The sequence below is a fragment of the Nelumbo lutea genome, chromosome 1, assembly GCF_056320005.1.
Source record: "Nelumbo lutea isolate HS-2025 chromosome 1, American lotus-T2T, whole genome shotgun sequence".
NCBI lineage: Eukaryota > Viridiplantae > Streptophyta > Magnoliopsida > Proteales > Nelumbonaceae > Nelumbo > Nelumbo lutea.
The window spans coordinates 113250706-113274673 of record NC_142684.1 but is presented as its reverse complement, the minus strand read 5'-3'; positions in this window follow the sequence as shown (position 1 = coordinate 113274673).

Here is a 23968-nt window from a genome sequence, read left to right as displayed (position 1 = left end):
TTAGGGTAGATTTAAAAAAAAATGTGAATACATGCTTTTTAATATCTCCTGGAAAAGAATCCTAATATTATAATGAGGGTATGGGTTGGTAGTCGGGTGGTTTGGAAACAAAGCCTAATTGGCTGTGTCAAAAAGGAAAAAGCCTACCTGAGCTGACCTCACTAGAAACCTTTTATTTTTCTTTTTTATATATAATATAATACAGTGTTGCCTTTTTTATTGGGTAACAAAAAAATATGTAATTTCAATTTTCAAAGTTGATAACAAAAGTGGAGATATTTTCTCACATGATCCTCTAGGTGTATGTGTTGTATTAAACAAATGGTTGAACCATGGCAAAACCAAAGTAGCAGTCCCATGCGGATCAAGAGTTCTGAGGGGGAAGTGGGGACTTCAGTCCTCAAACTCAAAGGGGATCCGGATTTGCTTCTCAAAGAGTTGGAAGTGGTAGATGTTTTTTCAAAGAAGCAGAGAGCAGAGATTGTTAATACTCTGTCCGTACCTTCTGCAGTAAAATCTAGTAAACACCATCACCCTTAGAGTTTTCTTCTATTCATTGATAGAGCTTTCATCTTCCCACAGTACAACCTGCAGTGAAATCTCTTGACTTCTTCAGCAGTCTCTGTTCATCTTTAGAATCTTGTTGCAGATGAAGCTAGGATTTTTGTACGTTTTGGGTAGGTATCTAGATAGTAATCTCCTCTTAGGTTAGCTTATTTTAGGCATCTCACAACGCAACCCTTGCAGGAAAAGCTCATTTCAGCTTAGGTCCAGGACAACTACTGTCTCTCGGACATCTAGCTGACTGCTGACCTTCCTAAAGAGGTCTAGAAACAGAAACTAGGATATCTCTAACACAGCAAACCTTATTGGGGAAGGTGCTGGAGCTCTATCCATCAACCAACTGAGTGTCTGACTTCTCATGCATCAACATGATTAAATTAATTACTCATAAAGTATCCCAAAGTTTCAAATCAAACGTAACCAGACAGAAATCTTGTACTGGATTTTCTAGCATACACCTATCCAGACAGAACCAATTAAATAAATAAGTAATAAAGAGTGTTGCAGGTACCATGTCCACTACACAAATAAAGAAGAAATTAAAAAATGGGTGAATTGCATACCCCACCTAGGGTTACCACTCTGTTCAGAAGACAACTTTAGTGAAAAATGCGCAATGACATAAATACCCCTGAAATTGAAGCTATATATTGAATCCTGATTCTCAAATACCAAGTATGCCCCAATTCATATATCACCAAAGGGTTTTAGTCCTCAAAAAGGGCTGAAGGAACCATATGTTGACAAGATAAAATTGCTATCATAAAGTCCGAACATTATTACAACATGCTGTTTCACAAAGCGAGGGTATCTGTAGACTGTAATTATCAAAAAACTTGAGGTAATTATAGAGTAATTCTAAAAATCTAGGGTGGGTATTTTTAACAGTTGAAATCCACGTGTAGCCTATTTATAATTCACCCAAAATAAGAACCAAGTAAAATAATATATAAACAGTAAGAATATAAGCTAGTGTCCTCTTCCTAATTGTCTTGCTGTGCTTAGTTGTGACCATCCAGACATCTGAGGTTCAAGCTATTAGTATGTGTCAACTTATCATATGATGTGTATCGATTTTCAATGTTATCAAAATGTTAAATATAGGAATCAGGGGATCTATAGGTTTAAATGGCAGAATCCCTCTTAACATATCTACAATGAAAACATTAAACTGAATATATATATATATATATATATATATATATATATATATTTCAAAGTTTGAAAATTTACAATATATAAATACACTTTTTGCATATTGTACTGATACTTGTGAACCATGCAAGATTCAAAATTTCAATACGTATCAGTGGCTTCCCAATATGCTCCTATAGGAGGTGTTTTGGGGTCTAACCTGGTTCAGGGGTAGATGGGGATCTTAAAAATCAATCCCTCTGAACCAGTTTCAAAGAAAAACTAAAACACAATAAAAACGAGCAAAGATACTGACGTATTGGCCTGTATTGATATTTTGAACATTGGAACCATGCACATGTCCATATCTATTTTGCCCCTAAAATCGATGACTCAACCCAACAACAGCAGGCAAATTAATTCAGAACCACTTGGAAAATATTAAATATGGATTCATAATTCAGCTCTATGATCTCTGGCTTCTTGTAGCGGAGATGGGTTTGGGGATGGGCTACCCCGTAGGGGTGCAATTTGGATAGGTTCGATTTGGTATTTTATTCAAATTTGAATGGATCCAACTCAAAACCCAAGTTTAAAATAGTGTAAAATGATAATTCAAGCCAACCTGGTAAACCCGAAAAAAAAAATAAATAAAACCAGTCCTCTAAGCTGAATATACCCATATCATGACTAGTTCTGTCTAGTCCCAGGTCCAGTTTGACATCATCACCTTGGGAACAACTTGCTATCACCATTCACCAAGACTGTCCACCTTACCCATCAAAGTAGGTTGCACCTCCATCACCATGACTATTAGTAGTAAGGTTCAATGTATTGGTGTCGCAAAAGAGCTTGAAAAAGGCAACCCACTATTTGCACATACTTTACAGTAGCTGTTGCAGATATGCCAAAGCCTCTCTATTACCATGATTCTAGGGTGGTATTTGCTGTTGTAGACACTTTTTTCGTCGTGCCATTTCACGGAAACTTTTTCTTAGTATCTTGGTGATACACCTGAATCTCCCGTAGGGGCCATTTGAATAGTGCAGCTCGTTTCTTTTTAATTCTTATTTTTTAAGAGAAATCTTTTAATTTTAAAAGAAAATGGTTGTTTATTTCCTCTTATCTCTTATTTTTTATCTCTTAAAGTGCAGTTATATATTTTTTATTTTTCAATAATACCCCAAAAAGACAAATAAAAACCCACATATATGGAGTTAAAATGGATATTTGATCATTTTCAGAATTCAGAACAAATATCATTTGCATTCAAAGTTTAGAGGAAAGAAAAATTCACAAATACCAATATACTTCTTAATGTAATTATTGCATTTTCAGATACCATACTTTAGAGCAAACAAAATAGCCCTAATACTCCTCTCTCTGTGATTGTGGGTGTCAAATCGGCATCTCTAATGAAACAAATCAGCTAACATACCAACCAAGCCATCCCTCGATTGGCCCATTTCATAAAAACTGGGGCCCTATTATTGAGTGAAGAAAATATTTGCATTTTGGAATCTCCCTGGGTTTCACGATAATCCTGGAATCTGAAGTTTGGTGATCCATTTTGTCACATTTGTTTTTCTTAATAAGCTTTATTTTCTGAAATGGAAATTAGCTAAATGTCTTATTGGGCTCTGTAGTGGGCTTCATCCTGGACTAGAGTCAGATTTTGCCCATCCAACACAGGAGTATTGGACGGTGTTTGGTACGACGGTGTTTATTTGTTGTTGGTGACAAACAACAAATTAATGCATTGTCATTGTCCGATTTGCTTTTTCATTTTCCGGTATACACGTCAGCCGACGGTAGAAATGTCAAACTGACGTTTCTTATATTCGAGTTATTTGAACAATTTGGTAGTTTGGATATTTCATTGCACCGCTGGTTGTGGGCTTTGACTCCCTTATCTGCATTTGTATATCTTTTTATAGGGGCAAGGCAATCTGAAGCTTAAGGTTCTAATTTTGGGATCTGAAGGGATTTTCGAAGTTTTGCTCCTGTTCAAACTTCAAAAGACTCTGCGAAACGTGAAGTATCAAAGTATCAAAGTCTTGTACCGATTGACCAACTGATTCAAGTAACACGAGGATAAAACACTAAACCACTTGATCAAACAGGTTCTAATACCATTTTAAGGAACTGGTCAATCTAAAAACTTAAGCTGTTAACTGAGATCCCTCAATCTATTTTTATTCTCTAACATGGCTGTTATTTCATACATTACTACAGATTACATTCATGGATCTAGTTCTCAGGATTTAATCAATGCAAATATGAAATTTCCCAATATATTTAAATGTTGTCAGAACTCAGAAACTTCTGTTTACTAAATCTGAAGTTATTAATGCTTTATTGAATTGTAGGTTATAAGTGAAAGATCTCATGAAGATGTAATGAAATAGTGCATAAAACCGTAGCTTTCAATTTTTTTTTCAAAATAATATGATTGAATATTTAACTATTTAAATTATATTTACTATATAAAAAAATATAGATATATGAAAATAATATATATATATATATATAGTTTTTTTTTTCTAAAGAAAAGACAGATACTTATTTTTACCACTTATGCATTGAATAGTTAATATCTGAATGCCTTTATTCCTTTGAAATTTAACAGAAAAATGATTATTTTAATTATGTCTGCCTTGGATTCCAAATTACCTGTTCCATCTGTATGTGTAGGGGTAAGGCTGCATACATCTGTCCCTCCCTAAACCCCGTATTGGCGGAACCCTCATGCATTGGGCTGCCCTTTTTTTTTCAAAATTGATGAAAGAATTGTTGAAGAGCTTAAATCATATCAGGGATGGCGCCACTGCTCAGGCATCAACAGATCATTGAGTTCTTACCATCAAAGGTGGAATACCAAGTGCTAAAGAAAATAACAGAACAGAGAACAAATAAAGAGAAAATTTCATGAAATATTCAAAAGTTAAGGCTGTGTTTGGTTTGAAGGAAAAGGTAGGGAAAGGAAGGGAAGGGTAAGGAAACCTTTATAAACATTGTATAGGTTTTCTTACCTTTCCTTACCTTTTCCTTCAAACCAAACATAGCCCAAGAGAAAATTTCAGAGACTCTGAGATAGGACGCATTATTCAAATAAACTGTAGGAGAATAGAGAACAAAGACAAAATCCCATGCAAAAGAAGTAATAATGGTTATTACTCTGTTAAGTCAACTAACAAAAGTTTTCTCTCATCCTTACCATCAACATCAAGACCACTCTTTGCATGGTCCAGACTATATGGAAAACTAGAATCCCTTATACTCTTGGAAACTAATACATGAAGGAGTAGTCACAAGAGACAAGTGGTATCAGTCTTTGTTCTCTGCAGGTAACATGTGCCAATTCTGTCTAGCACACAAGGAAAACATATTTCACTTGTTCTTTCAATGTGCTTTTGCCAGAGCAATTTCGCTGCAAATTCAAAGTGGCATTAATCCAGATATGTTGAAACCCACTTCTTTTGTTGGATTGGCAAGAGACTAGTTGTGTAAGAATTCTTTAATGGTCGATAAAATTCAACAAAATCAGTTGTTTGGCAAGATTTATGATTTTGGTGAGACTTGTAAGGGATGCCAGGAACAAAAAGTACTGTGACAAATCATGGAAAATAACTGTTCTAATCTAACTGCAACATCCCAAATAGCATCTGGATCTCAACAAGATTATAATGACCATTCTCATAAATATGTTGATGGATCATATGTGGAAGCAACAGAAAGGGCAGGTTATGGGGTTGTCTTAAGACCTGCTGATTCTTCTGGTTTGACAGTATCAAGACAGTTATGTTTTGCCAATAGAAGCAGTGAAACCGAGCTTAGAGCTATCAAGCATAGAATAGAGCTAGCAATGGACAGAAACTTTTAAAGAAGATCAAGCTGTTTTCTGATGCAAAGGAACAGGTCAGGGTAGAAGTATAGAAGCACCTTTTGCAGAACAAGCATTAGCGGAACATATTGTGGACTCTCTCTCTCTCTCTCTCTCTCTCTCTCTCTCTCTCTCTCTCCCCTGAATGGCAGTAGCTGCTAGATCTAAATTCAATTCAAGTATGACATCAATGTAAGTCTGTTTTCCTTGTTATTTGTGTTATAATTCCCTCTGATGCATGGTTTCTTGAATCATTCTGTTACGTATGTTCTGAAGGGTTCATTTTCTTAATATATTGTTCAATGAAAAGTAGGAAAATTCATAAAATGTCTTACTACCACATTTGTGCATGGCCAAAATTCTCTGGACAATTTATGCAAGGGATTAATTACCATGGGTGGATTATGTTTTGTGAATCAGAAATATCTATGAATGGTCTCAAAATGCACAGCACCCTCAAAAGAACATTCAATAGGTCTGATGTGTTCCAGAATCAACTATAAAGGCCATTGCCCAATGTTGGTCCCAGCCATGTCCTAATCTTTGGCATTTTCTTTTTTGCACAAAGTAGCTGCTGCTCTCAGACTTGAACCCTCATGCATAAAGTAATGCCCCTGTGTTCTAGAACCAACTAATCCACCAAAAATCTACTGTGATTCTAGACCAGACTAGCTAGTCTTCCAATATCATGAGTTTAGCCGTCTCAACTCTAGTTTTTAAATGGAAGAGATCTCTATAGAGTCCAAGAGAATCTGTGAACATATACCTATTGCATTCATTGACCATGTCTTTTATGCCACAGAGCTTTTGGGTGGACCCTGTTGAGTGATAGGACCTTAGCTCCCAGTGATGACTCATTGCAAGTTTGCAACCCTCATTTTTCCCTTTTTAAGACACATTGCAACCCTCTCTTCCCTTTGTCTTCCTTTTCTTCTTTTTGTAGGTATAAGTTCTTATTGAACAAGCAATGTCAAGGCTGCATTATTGGAAAACCCTTACAACAATTCTGCCCTAATCATCATGTTTTCTTTCTCGATCAAATCAATCAACTCTACCCTCCATTGGATACTCACAATACCCATTAGGTTGTGCCTCAAAACCATGGTTCAGAATATGGATACTCACAATACCCAAAATATGCACAAATTTCAAACTTCATTTTGATGTCTTCAAGTAGATATATTAGGAGGGGTTCTACTATATATTTAAATCTATAGAGGCCCTGATTCCTAGTATTAACGTTTGGGTGACCTTAATTTGAACCTTGCTCAAAACATACCAGCATTTGCAAAAGCAGTCGAATGCTAGACGACCCTCAACTGCAACATTACTTGGAACCCAGATCAGAAGACGATTTATGAATATCATAGACTCGTGCTTGGGAGATCCATTCAGGATCTATTATTGTCTATTGATATCACCATCCTTACTTCCAAATGAAATATATGGAGGTGGAAACCCACCATTTTCCTTTGGTATTACAGTTGGATGGAAGAGCTTTAGACGTCAAGATTGCAGCTGTGGAGGAGACGGCCATAGGCCCAAACTCTCCGTCAGGGAGAGATGTTCCCAATACACAGTGGGATGATAGGGGATGGAATTGGAAGTTTGATTAGAGAGAGAGAGAAGCAAACAAACTCCACCGGCAGGATCCTGAAAGGATCCAGTAATAATGTGCATGGGTAGGAGCAATCCAATCTTATGCACCTAATTTCCCAAAGTTGGTCTGTTCCGATCGATCAGAAGTCTGTTAATTTCCTTTGTCCTGTCTCCTGATTCTAGTGCAATAAACTCGAACTTCAAGAGTATGTGTTGGCTCCTTTGGTCTTTTTCTTACTTATAATGCAGGCTACAGTGAAAGTGTGGAGACTTGTTTGTTGGTTTTCTAGATTTCTCAGTCTGAAAAACTCCAAAAAAGAGTCCTCTTCTTTTCTTTTTCTTTCTTTTGGTAACCAACAACAGATGCCTTACTCCTTTAGTTCCTTCCTAGTTTCTAGTATAGACCACCCAATTCAAATCTATAAAGGATCGTTCTATTATTTGCAGGGCAGCACCAATGGAAACGAGATATATGCGTACCTTTATTGGAAAACTGCCTTGATTCTTCTTTCACTTCATGGTTAAGTAGCTTATCCATGCAACCTCCCCCCCCCCCCTCTCTCTCTCTCTCTCTCTCTCTCTGAAAGGCTTTTCTTGCTGTTTTACCATTTAACTTGAGTAGTGACTATATTTTATAGATAGAAGATGACTATATTTTACAGATGGATGCAAATGGTTATCATTAAAAAAAAAATGGTTTTGAGGGTATTATTTGTCCCTAGAAGAAAAAGAAGTGACTATTTGTCTATTTATTTCTAAGCATGGAACTGGGAGGCTCAAAACTTGTGATTGACTTGTTGACAATTGGTAAGGGAAACTCTAGGCTAATTAGTAATTTATCTACAAAACTACAACTGATCTAATTAATTTTTTGATGGGTCAGATTAAGTATCTTAATCTTTCCTCATATGTTTGATGTTTTTTTTATTCATGATTTCTATAGGTTCTGAAAATATTTATTCAGGACCCATATATGAGTTTAAATCTTTTCAAGGTGGTCTTCTGGTTTTTTAATTGGTTAAAGAATGTTAACCTCTTAAGCCCTTCAAGATATCATATAAAATTTCCATCAATCCTATAAATTATGCTATCACCAAGATAAATAAAAAAAAAAGAATTCCTCCATTAGGATGATATAAAAATTTCTATTTCATTGCTTCAAAAGTCCAGAATTCTTCAAAAAAAAAGTCTATAGAAAAGTATGAACTTTTCTTGTGGTTAAAAATGATTAGGACATTACCACCATTTCAAGCATTTCATTCTCGACTCGACTCATTTTTAACCACAACTGGGGTTGGCTTTACAAGTCCTATTCCTTCATTGTGCTCTATTAGGAGTCATGTTTTCCATCAAATTATTAGTCATTAACTCAATTTTTCTTATTATGGTTTCAGACCACATTTTCTATTGTCTTCCTCCTTTTCTGATCTCTTATCTGCTTACCTTAAAATGCTAGCTACCTCCTGTTCATGACAAAACACCATAGGTATAGATTGGGAAACAACTAGTGCAATAGATGTTCAGGATGTCCGGTTGTAAATATTGTGCACATCTTGTGGTCAGTAGATAATCTTGCCACTGGACAAAACCAAGGTGGAAAGATGAGGTCATGCACTGAGGAGGGCTCCAACAAGAGTTAGAAGCCTGGGGATGAGGTCCCCAGGAAGGCACTCCGATGCTCAATTCAATAATGGGGTGATGTAGCCGGTGAGGCCAAACTTGGTTGAGCCAATGAGAACAGTGAGTAAGAGAGCTAGATCTCTTAGAGAGTTCCGAGAGTTGAAACCCCTTTACCTTGAAGAGAGATGCCTCTAATTAATTAAGTGTCTGAGTTCTACCTAGACACGCTCCTTGTAGGGTCATTAGGATGAGGCCACCCACCGAGGTTTTCAAGGAGCTCCACCTTTCCCGGCAAGGGCGCTTATCTTTGGAAGGTGGTGATTGTCCTTATCCATGCGGGACTCTTCTTCTATCTGAGGTCTTTAGTGATATAGTTATCCACACTTGTAGGTGAGTAGTGCATTGATGTGGTTCGAGGACATCGACCATGGAGGTGCCCATGTGGCAACTCCAACCAGCTAGGGCACCGCCTGAACACCAGTCCCCAATTCCAAAGTCAAGGAGTGAGGTGCTCGGTCACAGTGCAGTGGGGAAGAGCTCCTAAAGTGTTCAGCTGAGGAACCTAGTAGATATCTCTATCTGGTCAAAGCTTGGTTAAACTGGGTCTTATGCTTCAGGTGTTCCGTGCTCTTTGTTTTGATGTGATGTCTTCCTCTTCATCCTCTTCTTCCTTTTCTTCTCATTCTGGTAGTTCCACTTTGAACAATGAATCTAAGTTGAGGCCTCAGCTAGAGGTTGTCAGGCTCGTGCTAAAGACTAATGCCAACATGGATGAGGCTAAGGTTGAGGGGACCGAAGATGAGGCCGAGTTGGCCAAGGTCGAGGATACCAAAGGTGGGGCTGAGTTAGTCGAGGTTGAGGGGAACGAAGGTAAGGTCAAGGTCCCCAAGGAACTAGCTTTAGTCATTGGTTGGCTTTGATTCTCCTAGGTTGGCTGAAGCCTTAAGCTAGTCGGGGCCACGAACTTAACGGCTAGGTGGCCTTCTGTCTTATGGTGACCGAGGTCTTGGGCTTAATGATTAGGTGGTTAAAGTCTTAGGATGGCCAAGGTCACAAACATAATAGCTAGGTGGCTTTCAGTCTTATGATGACCGAGGCCTCAGGCTTGATGGTTAGGTGGACGAAATCTTAGGATGGTTGAGGTCGCGGACTTAACAACTAGGTGGCCTTTAGTCTTATGCTGACTAAGGTCTTGGGCTTGATGGTTAGGTGACCAAAGTCTTAGGATGACCAAGGTCACAGACTTAACGGCTAGGTGGCCTTACATCTTATGCTAACCAAGGTCTCGGACTTGGTGGCTAGGTGGCCTCTAAGCCTAGTTAGCTGAGGAACTTCCAGGCTCTCAGGCTTCTTCGAGAGCTTGGTCATCTCGGAGCTGGTTGGCTACTCCTTATTAGGTCAGCCATGGTGCTCGGCCGACTCTTCCCTCAACACCAGGTCAAGGGGCATGCCATGTTTCCTCGGCTCCTTAAGGCCCTTATGACACTATGGAGTGGTCTTCTCTGGTCATCCTTAGGCCATGAGTAGCGAAGATGTCATTCCTGCTTCACCTAGTCGTTTGAGCTAAGAATCCCAAGTGTCCATGGTCGGCCGTCAGGTTTCGATCAGGTCACAGTGGGGGGGGGGGGCACTTGGTGTGTGCAATATGACGAACACATATCATCAAGAATTAACTTGTATTGCTCAAATATCAATTATAAGGTGTTTAGCTGGTTTTGGCAGTAATCACCTTGCCCAGGGGTCTCTCCTCTCTAAGCGTCACCTTGCCTAAGATGACGACGATGATTCCAATCAAAGGCCAGCCTCGATCAATAGGCATGTCGGTGCGGCTTGAGTTGCCTCTGTTGGTAGCTTGATAATCACCCACAAAACCTCCAAGGTACCTTCTTCGGGTGAGCTCTTCTATGGGGTTGCAGAGGTCCCAGCAATCTTCAGTTTTGTAGCCATGGTCTCAATGAAACTCGTAGTACTTGTTATTGTTCCTCCTATTCCCTTAAGACTTCAACTTCTCCAACCATTGTATGAACCTACAGCGACAAATCTGCATTAGCACCTCGGTCCAAGTGGTGTTAAGTGGAGTAAAGTTCTTGAAGGTTGAGGGTGGAGTCCTTAGCTTGCGACTTCTATGGTAGTTGCGGTCGTGATCAACTTGGTCGTCGTTCTAGTCCTTGCACTTCTTGTCATGTCGGCCTTCTTCTTCCTGTCAACGTTGTGCTTGTGCCTCTTCAGCGTTGATGTATTTTTTGGTGTGTGCCATGAGTTGGGTCAATCCGGTAGGGAGCTTCTTCTATAGCAAAAGGCTAAACTAAGATGTTCGTAGCCCATTCATGATGGTGGCCATGGCCACAGATTGGTTCAGGCTCTAGACTTAGATGGACTCGGCGTTAAACCTCACAAAGTACTCCCATAGGGATTCGCCTTGCTTCTACCAGACCTACATGAAATTGGCCAACGTCTTCCAATGTCGGTGGCTGCTGGTGAATTGTGCTAGGAATTGCTCCTTGAACTAGTCCTAAGAAGCTATCAACCAAGGGGGGGCGTGGCGTACCATTACCGAGATGCTCCCTAGAGTGTAGAGGCAAAGGCCTTTCACATTAAGGCCTCAGAAGATCTCTATAGGAGAATGAGGTCCTTGAATCCCTCCAAGTGGTCGACAAGGTCCAAGGTCCCATCGTACTCCAATTAAGGGGATGTCATCCTACAGGGGGGTTACTCGTACATGATTTCTTGCATGAAGGCGGGCTTCTTCGAAGGGTGCGGCTCTTTCAGTGGATGAGCTGCCATGGCAGTTGTGCTCTAGTTGGAATTCCCTTGCTCTAACTCATTTAGTCGCTCCCACATGTCTCCAATCTCAATGCCAAGTCCTCCGAGTTTCGTTGCCTTTGGTGCTATGTGGCGATCTCTCACAGTGCTGGACTCGACAAGGGTGACCTGTGGCTACTGGAGTCGCACATGTGGACAGAGGTGTGTTGAGCTGGTGTGCACTAAACCAAGGTGATCCTTGTGAAGGGATGAGATATCCATCATATGGATGGCTGAACCCTGCAGGAAGGTTGGGCGAAATTTCAAAAATTTCTCTCTCTCTCCCACGTGGGAATCACATTCCCTATTTTAGAAAACTGCATTTTCAATGATCAATCTTGAAACCAAACCAGACCAGATGTGAAACCAAAAGGTAGGAGAGGGATATACCTGATACAAAGTAACAGTAACTCCCAACGAAGGTGTTCACGCCCAAGGAGAAAACCAAAAACTGCTCCCATTGAAGATGACATAGTGTGAGGTGGAGCAGAATCAGTAGGATGACTCTTCAACAAGAACCAAATTCTTCAGCTAGAATGTGATGGAGGGCTGGTGAGCACGACTTCAGATTACCTTTTCTATCAAAAGGTAATATCAAGAACCTTTATTGATAGCTCACACAAGTGGAGATCGAACTGACAGGGGCAGCAAGAGCAGGAAAGGGCAGAAGGCAAGAGAAGTCAAACTGCAGATTCTTCTCTCTTTGTAATCTGCTAACTGAGTATTGTTTTTTGGAGGTTCTCCCTGCTCCCCTATTTATAGCCTTTAAAGAGAGCATCTCCTAATCCCATTAGGAGTTTCCTAATCCAAATATTGTATTTAGATCTGGACTCTCTTTAAGAGATAAGGATAATCCCTTATCTTATCTGCAGATAAAGATCAACCTTCCTAATCAAATTAGGAGTTTCCCGATCCAATACTTTATTTGGATCTAGACTCTCTGAGTGAATAGGGATAATTCCTTATCCTATCTGTTGATCTAAATCCCAGAGTTGCCCCCTTTTAATTAATCTTATTAAGCCAATTCTAATTGAGGTTTAGGCCCATTAAGTCTATATGCTCACTTAACCTCTTAATTGCTGTCCAGTTGGCTATCCTTGTATGGCGTGGGACCCAAACATTGATCTACACATCAGCCACATGGGTTTAGCCCAGCCTCTGTTACAAGACCTTGCCAAATTCACTGTAGGAAACAGTGAACCCCTGAGTCCATCACCATGGGCTCTTAATGAGCCCAGTTTTTACACTAAATGGTCCTTAGGTCAAGTCACCTTATAAAAACCCAAGGACTGTGCACAGATGTAAGATTAGCCCATCAGGTATTACCCTCAATGGTCTTACACTTAACCTCCCAACCCATAATGATCAAACACTGCCCAACAAGAGAGGACCTCTCCCTCGACTGCAAGGTACAGTGTTGCACTCTCTACTCACATGGATCCCGGGAATTAAAACATTTTGAAACCATTATATATATATACATGTATATGCATTTCTCTATATAAATATATTTTGCAAAACAAATTTCAACGTTGAAATCAACTATTTGCAGTTTAGGTTTCCAACAGAGAGAGTGCATCCCCGATCATTCACTTTGTCCGACGAAGGGGATGATCCTGTCACTATGATCACCCACTTAGATGAATTCTCGGATGATCCAACATACTCAGGTTTTGACCCCCCTCTAAGGATCTCACTGATTGGCATATCAAAGACAGCCCAATCCAACACCTAGTGCAGTATCATAATCGAGTCTAGGGGTCAGGTGTAACATTCCAGTTTTGTCCATCTATCTCCAAGGTCCAGGGCAATGTTGGAACGCTATTCCGGTTCAGGGTTTCAAGAAAACCCACACTGCATGTACCTCAGGTCTCACCCTGGCAGGTGAGACAGGCTACCCCAACCAACTTGGTATCACATCAGTGTCAACCTTGGCAGGATAAATCTCCCCAGATCTATCCAACGGCTGTGAAGATTCTAAACTAACACGAGTCTCATGTGTCCAGTTTAAGGGTATTACATAGAAACACATCATAATAACATGAATCAAATATGTACTTTATTCATTTACATTAAATGTCATAATGTACATCATTCAGATTGGAGCTAAGGGCATACACTATCTAACAGCTCCCACTTGCACTTAGGTCCAATCGGGTACAAGACGGAGTCCCAGACTTTCCAAGTGTTTCTCAAACACTTTCTGTGTCAGAGGCTTAATCAATGGGTCTGCCACATTCTCCGATGATGCTACCCTTTTAACATCAATCTCTCGTAGATCCAGTGTTGTCACATAACAGTGGAATGGGTGATGTGTTGAATTCCAAATTCCAGAATGAACACATCCATTCTTTAGGTAGCCTCACTTAAAGCAATGTGTTCGGCTTGGGTTGTGGACTGTTATTCTTATTACTCAAGGTTCCACTGTTAAGATGTAACCAAATGTAGACATTCTACCATTTGGATCCAACTAGCAGTTGGATCAGTACACCCCTCGATCTGTAGTGAACTACCATGGAATACCAGGCAAAACCTTTTTGTCATTCAAAGGTATTTTTAGTATGTTTTTCACAGCGGTCCAAGGCTCCTACCCTGGGTTAGATTGGTATCTGCTTACCACACTCACGACTTGAGAAATGTCAAGACGAGTGCACAACATGGCATACATGATGCTCCCTATGGCTGGGGCATAGGGAACCTCTTTCATGCCCTCAATCTCTTCAGGAGTCTTGGAAGACATACCCCTAGAGAGAGTGAATCCATGTCTAAAAGGAACATTTCCTTTCTTGGAGTTCTCCATGTTGTATCTCTTGACTATTTTGTCAATGTAAGCAGACTGGGATAATCCTATTATCCTCTTCAATCTATCTCTATAGAGTCGAAGACCTAGTATGTAGGAGACTTCTCCAAGATCTTTCATGGAGAATTACTGTGAAAGCCACACTTTCACCGTAGTCAACATTCCTACGTCATTCCCAATGAGTAAGATGCCATCTACATACAGAACCAAGAACGTAACCTTATCACCACTAGTTTTTCTGTAGACACAGGGCTCATCCAGATTTTGCTCAAAGTCAAACTGTTTGACAATATAGTCAAACCGGATGTTCCAACTCGTAGAAGCTTGCTTAAGTCCATAAATGGATCGATTTAGTTTACATACCATGTGTTCCTGACCCGCAGCTATGAAACCTTGTGGTTGCTACATATAGATATCTTCAATAAAATCTCCATTCAGAAACGCGGTTTTGACATCCATTTGCCAAATCTCATAATCATGGTATGCTGCTACAGCTAGCAAGATCTTAATGGATTTAAGCATGGTCATGGGCGAAAAGGTTTCCTTATAATCGATTCCTTCTTTCTGAGTGTACCCTTTCGCCACAAGATGATCCTTGTAGGTCTCAACCTTACCATTGGGGCCCTTCTTCCTCTTAAATATCCATTTGTAACCAATTACTTTTACCCTGGGGGGTGGATATATTAGAGTCTAGACTCCATTGGTTTCCATTGAGTCTATATCAACTCTCATGGAATCTACCCACTTCAAGGAATCTATGTCCAACATAGCTTCCATATAAGTCATGGTATCTTCCTCACTGGTCGTGGCTTCCACCAAGTAACTTTCTTGGTCATAGTCGAAATGAACTGGAGGCCTGGAAACCTGAGTAGATCTCCTAGGTTGATTATTTTTTGGAGCTGGTGGAACATCTCCCACTACCCCTGGACTCTCCTCATCAAGAACAACTTCCTAATGATGATTATCTAGGATGTACTCTTCTTCTAAGAAGTGTGCATTTCGACTATAAAACACCTTTTGCTCTTTTGGATCATAGAATAAGTAACCTACAGAGCCTTTGGGGTAGCCTATGAATAGGCAACGGTTGGTCTTGGATTCTAATTTGTTAGCACCTGTTCTTTTAACATGTGCCAGACAATCCCAAATCTTCAAGTGTCTCACACTTGGTTTCTTACCGGTCCAAAACTCATAGGGAGTCTTCAGAACGGATTTGATTGGAACATGGTTCAGCACGTATATCGCAGTCCCTAATGCGTAACCCCAAAAGGATGTGGGTAGCTCTGAGTGTACGAGAAGTGATTGGACCATATCCAATAAAGTCCGGTTCCTCCTTTCTGACACACCGTTAAACTGGGGTGTAGTATGAGGAGCTATTTGTGATACTATCCCATTGTCCTTTAAGTAATCCTGAATTCGTCAAAGAGATACTTACCACCTCGATATGATCGAAGAGTCTTAATTTCTCTCCCTAACTATTTCTCGACCTCTTGTCTGAATTCTTTGAACTTTTCAAAAGATTCAGACTTATGTCTCATTAGGTACACGTAGCCATACCGTGAGTAATCACCGGTAAAGGTTATGAAATAAGCATGCTAGTTACGTGTCCTAATATTCAAGAGACCACATACATCAATATGTATAAGGTCAAGTGTTCCTATACATCTTTCAGGCTTACCGTTAAATGGTTGTTTCGTCATCTTACCCTGAAGGCAAGGTTCACAAGTTGGAAGATGTTCTATAGTTAGAAAATCCAAAGGACCATCCTTTACCAACCTTGTGATATGATCTATATTAATGTGGCCAAGTCAGTAATGCCACAGGCATGTGGGATTTATTGTATCACGGGTCCTCTTCTTGGGGATTATTTTTGAGGTAGTTTCGGTACGTTTTGTTTCCAAGAAGGATGGAGAACATAGAGACCATTCTCAAGTTCTCCGTATGCGAGGAATTTGTTATTCTGTTTAATAGTAATCACATTACTGAATAAGATAGAATAACCATTCATGCACAATTTTGAGACAGAAATCAAATTTCTTCTTAAATTTTGTATGAAAAGACAATCTTAGAGTACAATAATTCCTTCTCTAAAAACGAATTCTACAATTCATATAGTTGTAACTATAACTATTGCAGAAGTCCCCAAGTAGAGCGTCACTCAATCTTCTGCTTATCTTGAACCCTTGCAGTGAGTTACACGCATGAGTTGAAACCCCAGAGTCAATACACCAAGAAGTTGAAGTGACCAACAAATTGTCTCTATGATAAAAGATTTGAAATTACCTTTCTTCTTAGTCTCCAGATATTGAGGGCAATTCCTCTTCCAGTGGTCGGCCTGTTTGCAGAAGTGACAGGCATCTGATGCCTTATCCTTCTTCTGCTTCTTAACTTTGCTATTTTTCTTCTGAGCCTTCCCTTTAGCCTTCAATTTTCTCTTGCCTAATTTTCCACCTTTAACAAGCATGGCTATTAGCTTATCCTTCTTAATCAGTTCTTCAGCCCTCTACAACATTTTGTTGAGTTCCTGAAGGCTAACATTTAGCTTATTCATGTCATAGTTCATGGTAAACTGATTGGAGGGAAGCAGAGAATTGAGGATAGCATCAATTTTAGTGTCATGGTCTAGCCTGACCCAAGAGCCTCCAGTTCATTAATATAACCCATCATCTTTAGACAATGGTCATGAACATGTTGGTTTCCGGTCATCTGTGCGGTCATAAACAACTTTAAGAACTTTGCTATTTTTCTTCTGAGCCTTCCCTTTAGCCTTCAATTTTCTCTTGCCTAATTTTCCACCTTTAACAAGCATGGCTATTAGCTTATCCTTCTTAATCAGTTCTTCAGCCCTCTACAACATTTTGTTGAGTTCCTGAAGGCTAACATTTAGCTTATTCATGTCATAGTTCATGGTAAACTGATTGGAGGGAAGCAGGGAATTGAGGATAGCATCAATTTTAGTGTCATGGTCTAGCCTGACCCAAGAGCCTCCAGTTCATTAATATAACACATCATCTTTAGACAATGGTCATGAACATGTTGGTTTCCGGTCATCTGTGCGGTCATAAACAACTTTAAGACCTTCTGACGAGTAGAACAGTTCTGCTCATACATAGTCTTTAGTCTATCCAATATGTCATTGGACACTTTGATCTTATTGAATTGTCATTGTATTGGATTATCCAAAGAGGCTATAATATAACACCGGGCAAGAGAATTTTTCCCCTCCCATTCTTGATACTCTCTTCGTTTGGCCCAGAAGCCCTGTCACCCGGACGATTAGGAGTAGGGTTTTCATCAATTTTGTCCAATTTCTCAAACGTTAGGACCAGCATAAGGTTATGGAACCAACCAACATAATTTGGGCCCTTAAGCTTGTTGTCATCCAACAGTCTAGCAAATTGACCGTTTGCCATTTCTGATAAAGGGCAAAGCAAATATTAGTGCACAACCTTATTTGATTCATGTTATCTACATAGATATAGCTTTTAATCTATGTTCTATTTCCATTTGTTCATCTCTGAGATTTCCCTCCTATCTCAATGACGGAGACTGCGAATAATGTCTTTGGAAATGTGGAAAATCACATAGGGTGCATGGAGCCAACTGTTTCAGATGCATAACCCCACCACCTTTCTGTGAATGATCATATCCACTCATCTTATGAGCTTTCCCTTTGGCCTCTGTCAGACAAGGTTCATTGCTATTTTAGGTTAAACCTCTCTGTCTAGTGAGTGCTCACCCGTCATATTCGTGAACGCCAAGGTACCGTGAGAGAGTCTTTTATTTTAGGATAGGCCCCTCCCACATCGGTCTATGACGCCCCTATCATCTTATGAAACAATCAAATAGATCCAACATCAAATGGATAGCCAAATTTTATAGTGTGTTTCCTCATTACTGAAGGACCCATCTTCATGTTAATGATGGAAGGGCTTTATGAATTCATCATATGAATTTCCCTATCACATGCACTCATATTCCAGTGGAGGGAAAGAAATATTACGCCCTAGTTTGATTTAGGTCAAATCAAAGTGGCTTCCACTAGCTTTCGTAAAGCCATATTTAGATGGGCCCTAGATGGCTAGGGTTCTACGTGGTTCCTCTTGGAGAGGAAGCTAGTGTGGGGCCCACCACGAAGGGAGATCATCCAATAATCTTAAGGACACCATGGCAATGATGTGCGCAAGAGCCACTGTCGTATCTGCATGGGTCAAGCACTTATGGCCCATGAACATTGCACATCACACATCTATACATCACATGCATGAAAAACATAATTGATCCAATCAATTAAATAACTATAAAACCCATAATTAAAGCCCATATAAAATAATATTACTGATTAATATTATCTAGGTATATGGGCTGAATTGCAAATAGCAGTTCAGCCCATATAGCTTTTATGCTAAAATGGGCTAAAGCAGTTTTAACATATTAAAATTGGGTTTTACAAATTGCATCTTGCAATTAACCATCAACTCCTGCACCCATGAGTGAAAAATTAGGGCTGAGAACAGCCCCCATCGAACCACAGATTCAGTTCAACCAGTTTGGTTCAATCTAGTTTGAATGTTTCTAGGGTTTGATTTTTAATTCAAGATTTAATTCAAGAAAAGTTAATTTGAAATTAAATAACTGAAACAAGACAATCAAGAATCGGTAGGAGGGTTGTTCGTAGGACTGCTACCCTGCAAAACAAAAGTTAGATCGTAGTATGCAGTTTCCAAAACTGCAAACCGCAGATGGCAGAACCCATATTTGCGAAAATCTCTCCTCTACGCAATCTGCTTCAACTTTGAATGGCATAAAATAGAAAAACCTATTTTCTATTAATATTACATCAAAATTGAATTCCTATACATTCCATTTAAAAATTAAAAATAATTAATTACAGACCAATAATGAAAAAGAACAATAGGAGCGCAGATTTCTTGCACCATTAAAGAATTCGATCTCCACCGTATGAACAGCCCAAAAATCAAGAAATATATAGAACAATTCTAAATATAAATCAAATTTATAAATATTTAATTTTAGATCAATCACCCAAAAACTGGGAACAAATTTCCCCAAAAAACGCTAATCTGTGCAAATCGGGTAGAACGCCTTCTGCCTATTTGCACAGATCCATATCTAGTTAATTTTGGTTCAAGATTTGAACCTGGCTCTGATACCACTAGAGGGATGAGAGATCCATCATATGGATGGCTAAACCCTGTAGGAAGGTTGGGCGAAATTTCAAAAATTTATCTCTCTCCCATGTGAGAATCACATTCTCTATTTTAGAAAACTGCATTTTCAATGATCAATCTTGAAACCAAACCGGACCAGATGTGAAACCAAAAGGTAGGAGAGGGATATACCTGATACAGAGTAACAGTAACTCCCAACGAAGGTATTCATGCCCAAGGAAAAACCAAAGATGGCTCCCACTGAAGATGACATAATGTGAGGTGGAGCAGAATCAGTAGGATGGCTCTTCAGCAAGAACCAAATTCTTCAGCTAGAATGTGATGGAGGGATGGTGAGCATGACTTCAGATTACCTTTTCTACCAAAAGGTAATATCAAGAACCTTTCTTGATCACTCCCACAGGTGGAGATCGAACTGATAGGGGTGGCAAGAGCAGGAAAGAGCAGAAGGCAGGAGCCGTCAAACTGTAGATTCTTCTCTCTTTGTAATCTGCTAACTGAGTATTATTTTTTTGGAGGTTCTTCCTGCTCCTCTATTTATAGCCTTTAAAGAGAGCATCTCCTAATCCCATTAGGATTTTCATAATCCAAATCTTGTATTTGGATCTGGACTCTCTTTAAGAGATAAGGATAATCCCTTATCTTATCTGTAGATAAAGATTAGCCTTCCTAATCAAATTAGGAGTTTCCTGATCCAAAACTTTATTTGGATCTGGACTCTCTGAGTGGATAGGGATAATACCTTATCCTATCTGTTGATCTAAATCACAAAACCGCCCCCTTTTAATTAATCTTATTAAGCCTGTTCGAATTGGGCTTTAGGCCCATTAAGTCTATGTGCTCACTTAACCTCCTAATTGCTGCCCAGTTGGCTATCCTTGTATGGCGTGGGACCCAAACATTGATCTACACATTAGCCACATGGGTTCAGCCCATTCTCTCTTACAAGGCCTGGCCAAATTCATTGTAGGAAACAATGAACCCCTGAATCCATCACCATGGACTCTTAGTGGGCTCAACATTTACACTAAATGGTCTTTGGGTCAAGCCACTTTATAAAAACCCAAGGACTGCGGGCAAATGCAAGATTAGCCCATCAGCTATTACCCTCAATGGTATTACACTTAACCTTTCAACCCATAATGATCAAACACTGCCCAACAAGAGAGGACCTCTCCCTCGGCTACAAGGTACAGGACTGCACTCTCTACTAAATGGATCCCGGGAATTAAAACCTTTTGCAAACATTTTGAAACCATAATATATATATATATATATATATATATATATATATATATATATATATATATATGTGTGTGTGTGTGTGTGTGTGTGTGTGTGTGTGTGTGTATCTCTATATAAATATATTTTGTAAAACAAATTTCAACAGTTGAAGCCAACTTCTGGCAGTTTAGGTTTTCAACAGAGAGAGTGCATCCCCGATCATTCACTTTGTCCGATAAAGGGATTGATCCTGTCACTATGATCACCCACTCAGATGAATTCTTGGACTATCCCAACATACCTAGGTTTTGACCCCCTCTAAGGATCTCACTGATTGGCATATCAAAGATAGCCCAATTCGACACCTAGTGCAGTATCATAATCGAGTCTAGGGGTCAGGTGTAACGTTCCAGTTTTGCCCATCTATCTCCATGGTCCAGGGCAATACTGGAACTCTGGTCTGATTCAGGGTTTCAAGAAAACCCACATTGCATGTACCCCAGGTCTCACCCTGGCAGCTGAAACAGGCCACCCCAACCAACTTGGTGGCACATCAGTGTCAGCCTTGGCAGGATAAATCTCCCCAGATCTATCCAACGACTATGAAGATTATAAACTAACACGAGTCTCATATGTGTCCAGTTTAAGGGTATTAAACAGAAACACACCATAATAACATGAATCAAATATGTACTTTATTCATTTACATTAAATGTCATACTGTACATCATTCTGATTGGAGCTATGGGCATACACTATCTAACACCTTGACGGGAAATCGAGTTCCTTTGGAGTGGTGTGATTGGGAGTAAGTGTTATGGGCTCAATTTCAAGCTTGGGACTCAAACTTTCAAGGTGTTAGGGGTCCTTGGCATGAGGATCATCCGTCATAGGCACCAGTGGGGCTGGTTGCACTACTGTAGGGGTGTGTCCTTTCTGCCCTAGCACTTCCATCATTAGAATGAGGCGGTCAACCTTCTTCTGTAGGGCGTTGAACTTTTCAAGATTCATTTGTTTTTACAACTAAGCCTCACGGGGGGAGCTATGTCGAGAATGTGATCCCCGAGATGGGAAGTAAGCGCTAGAGCGATAGGAGGTGTTTTGGGGATACATGATTGCTTTCGATACATGGGGAGAAAGAAGATTGAAAATCAGCTTTTTGTGTTGGTTCCCATAGATGGTGCCAATTTGATGTTGTTTGATTCGAGGTGTGCCGAGTCAAGGTGTGTTGAACCGAGGTCTGTTGAATTGGGTACGCAACAGATAATCCTACCACTAGATGAAGCCAAGGTGGAAGGACAAGGTCGTGCACCGAGGAGATCTACAAGAAGGATAGAGTCAAAGGTCCAGGGATGAGGTCCCAAGAAAGGCACTCCAACGCTCAAGTCAGTAATGGGGTGATGTAGTTGGTCAGACCGAGCTTGGCAAAACCAAGGAGAACAATAAATGAACAAGAGAGCTAGAGGGCTTAGAGTGTTCCGAGAGTTGAAACCCCTTTACCTTGAGGAGAGATGCCTTTAAATAATTGAGTGTCCTAGTTCTACCTAGACACGCTCCTTGCGGGATCGTTGGGATGAGGTTGCCCACCGAGGTTTTCGTGGAGCTCCACCTTCTCCAGTCGGGGCATTTATCCTTGGGAGGTGGTGCTTGTCCTTGTCCATGCAAGACTTCGCTTCTATCTAAGGTCTTCAATGACATAGTTATTCACACTTGTAGGTGAGCAGTGCACTGATGTGGTCCAAGGACATCGGCCATGGAGGTGCCCACATGGCAGATCTGACTAGCTAGGGCACCGCCCGAACAAGTATAACTTCACCATCTGGTCCACCTCTCCAAGTGACTAAAGTAAGAATGCTCCAAGAATCTTTGTAATTAACCTAGAAACATTTATCCCAAGTACGCATCCCACGTCTCTTGCTTAATCGGCTCCAAGAATCTTTTAAAATATAATGCTCATACTTGCCTTGGGTTGATGTCTAAAGGTCTATGAAAGAAAATTAGTCCATTTATTTTCATATCTCTCCACTTTATTTATGCTCATACTTTCTCACTCCTTTTTGCATGTAACTAGTGAAAGCATCAATTATAAGTAAATGTTGTAAAAATAATTTATCTTTAAGATTTATTTCAAATAATAAATTCTTCTTCATTTGTATAATTGCAAGTACTAATTTATTAGGACAACGATTTAAATTAAAAAAATGATAAATCAATCTCTAATACAAGTAGACAATATTACATGATACATATTACATGGAGACACAAGGGCATAGTGGTAAAGTGGTTCGAACTGCCCACTGGCTAACACGGCCTGAACACTATAGCAATCAAGTTGTGTCATGCCAAGCTCGAACCAAACCTTGGTTCCATGCCAGGCTTAGGTTTTGATGCCTGTAGGTCAACACGACATGACACGAACAAGTGGGTCATGCTAGCACAACCCATGTGCTGGCCCAGCATGGTCCGGATAGTGGCTCAGCATGGTAGTGCACAAAGATGGCATGCACCAATTCACTCAAATGGATGTAGCCATTGGGGACCCCCAAATGGTTGTTTTTTATTTCTTGGGGGATTTAAAAAAAAAAACCCTATTAGCTATAAATAGCTAGATTGGGGGTATTTGTATATTTTCGCTTTAGGGGGAGGAAAAATGACTTAAATGCCCCCAACAACTATATAACAAGTAGTTTGAGAGGACATCTTGGTAAAGTAATAAATTACCTATGTAAAATACCAAAATACCCCTTCCAACAACTATAAAATGGCTAATTTTAGGGTATTTTGGTCAATCAAATTATTTATAATTCATATAAATAACCTTACCCTCCCTCGTTTCCATCACACCAATTCTCATACTATTAGATACTCACATATTCTCTCATACTCTCTTAGTTTCTACTCCTTAGTCCCTAATCTCAACTTTATTAAAGTTTCAACAAGGAGAAGGCTTGCACAAGTGTCTCAAGTCAACAATTTGGGAGGCTTAGAAGTTTCATCAGTTTAAATCAAGCTAGGATATCAAACCAGGTGATCAGTGGTAATTAATTTTCATTTTTTAGGATTTTAATATTTTAATTTTTTTTAAATGGCTAGTTCCTCTTAAACTCCCTTATCCTATAATTTGGATGATGCCCAGTTGCAATACGATAGTAT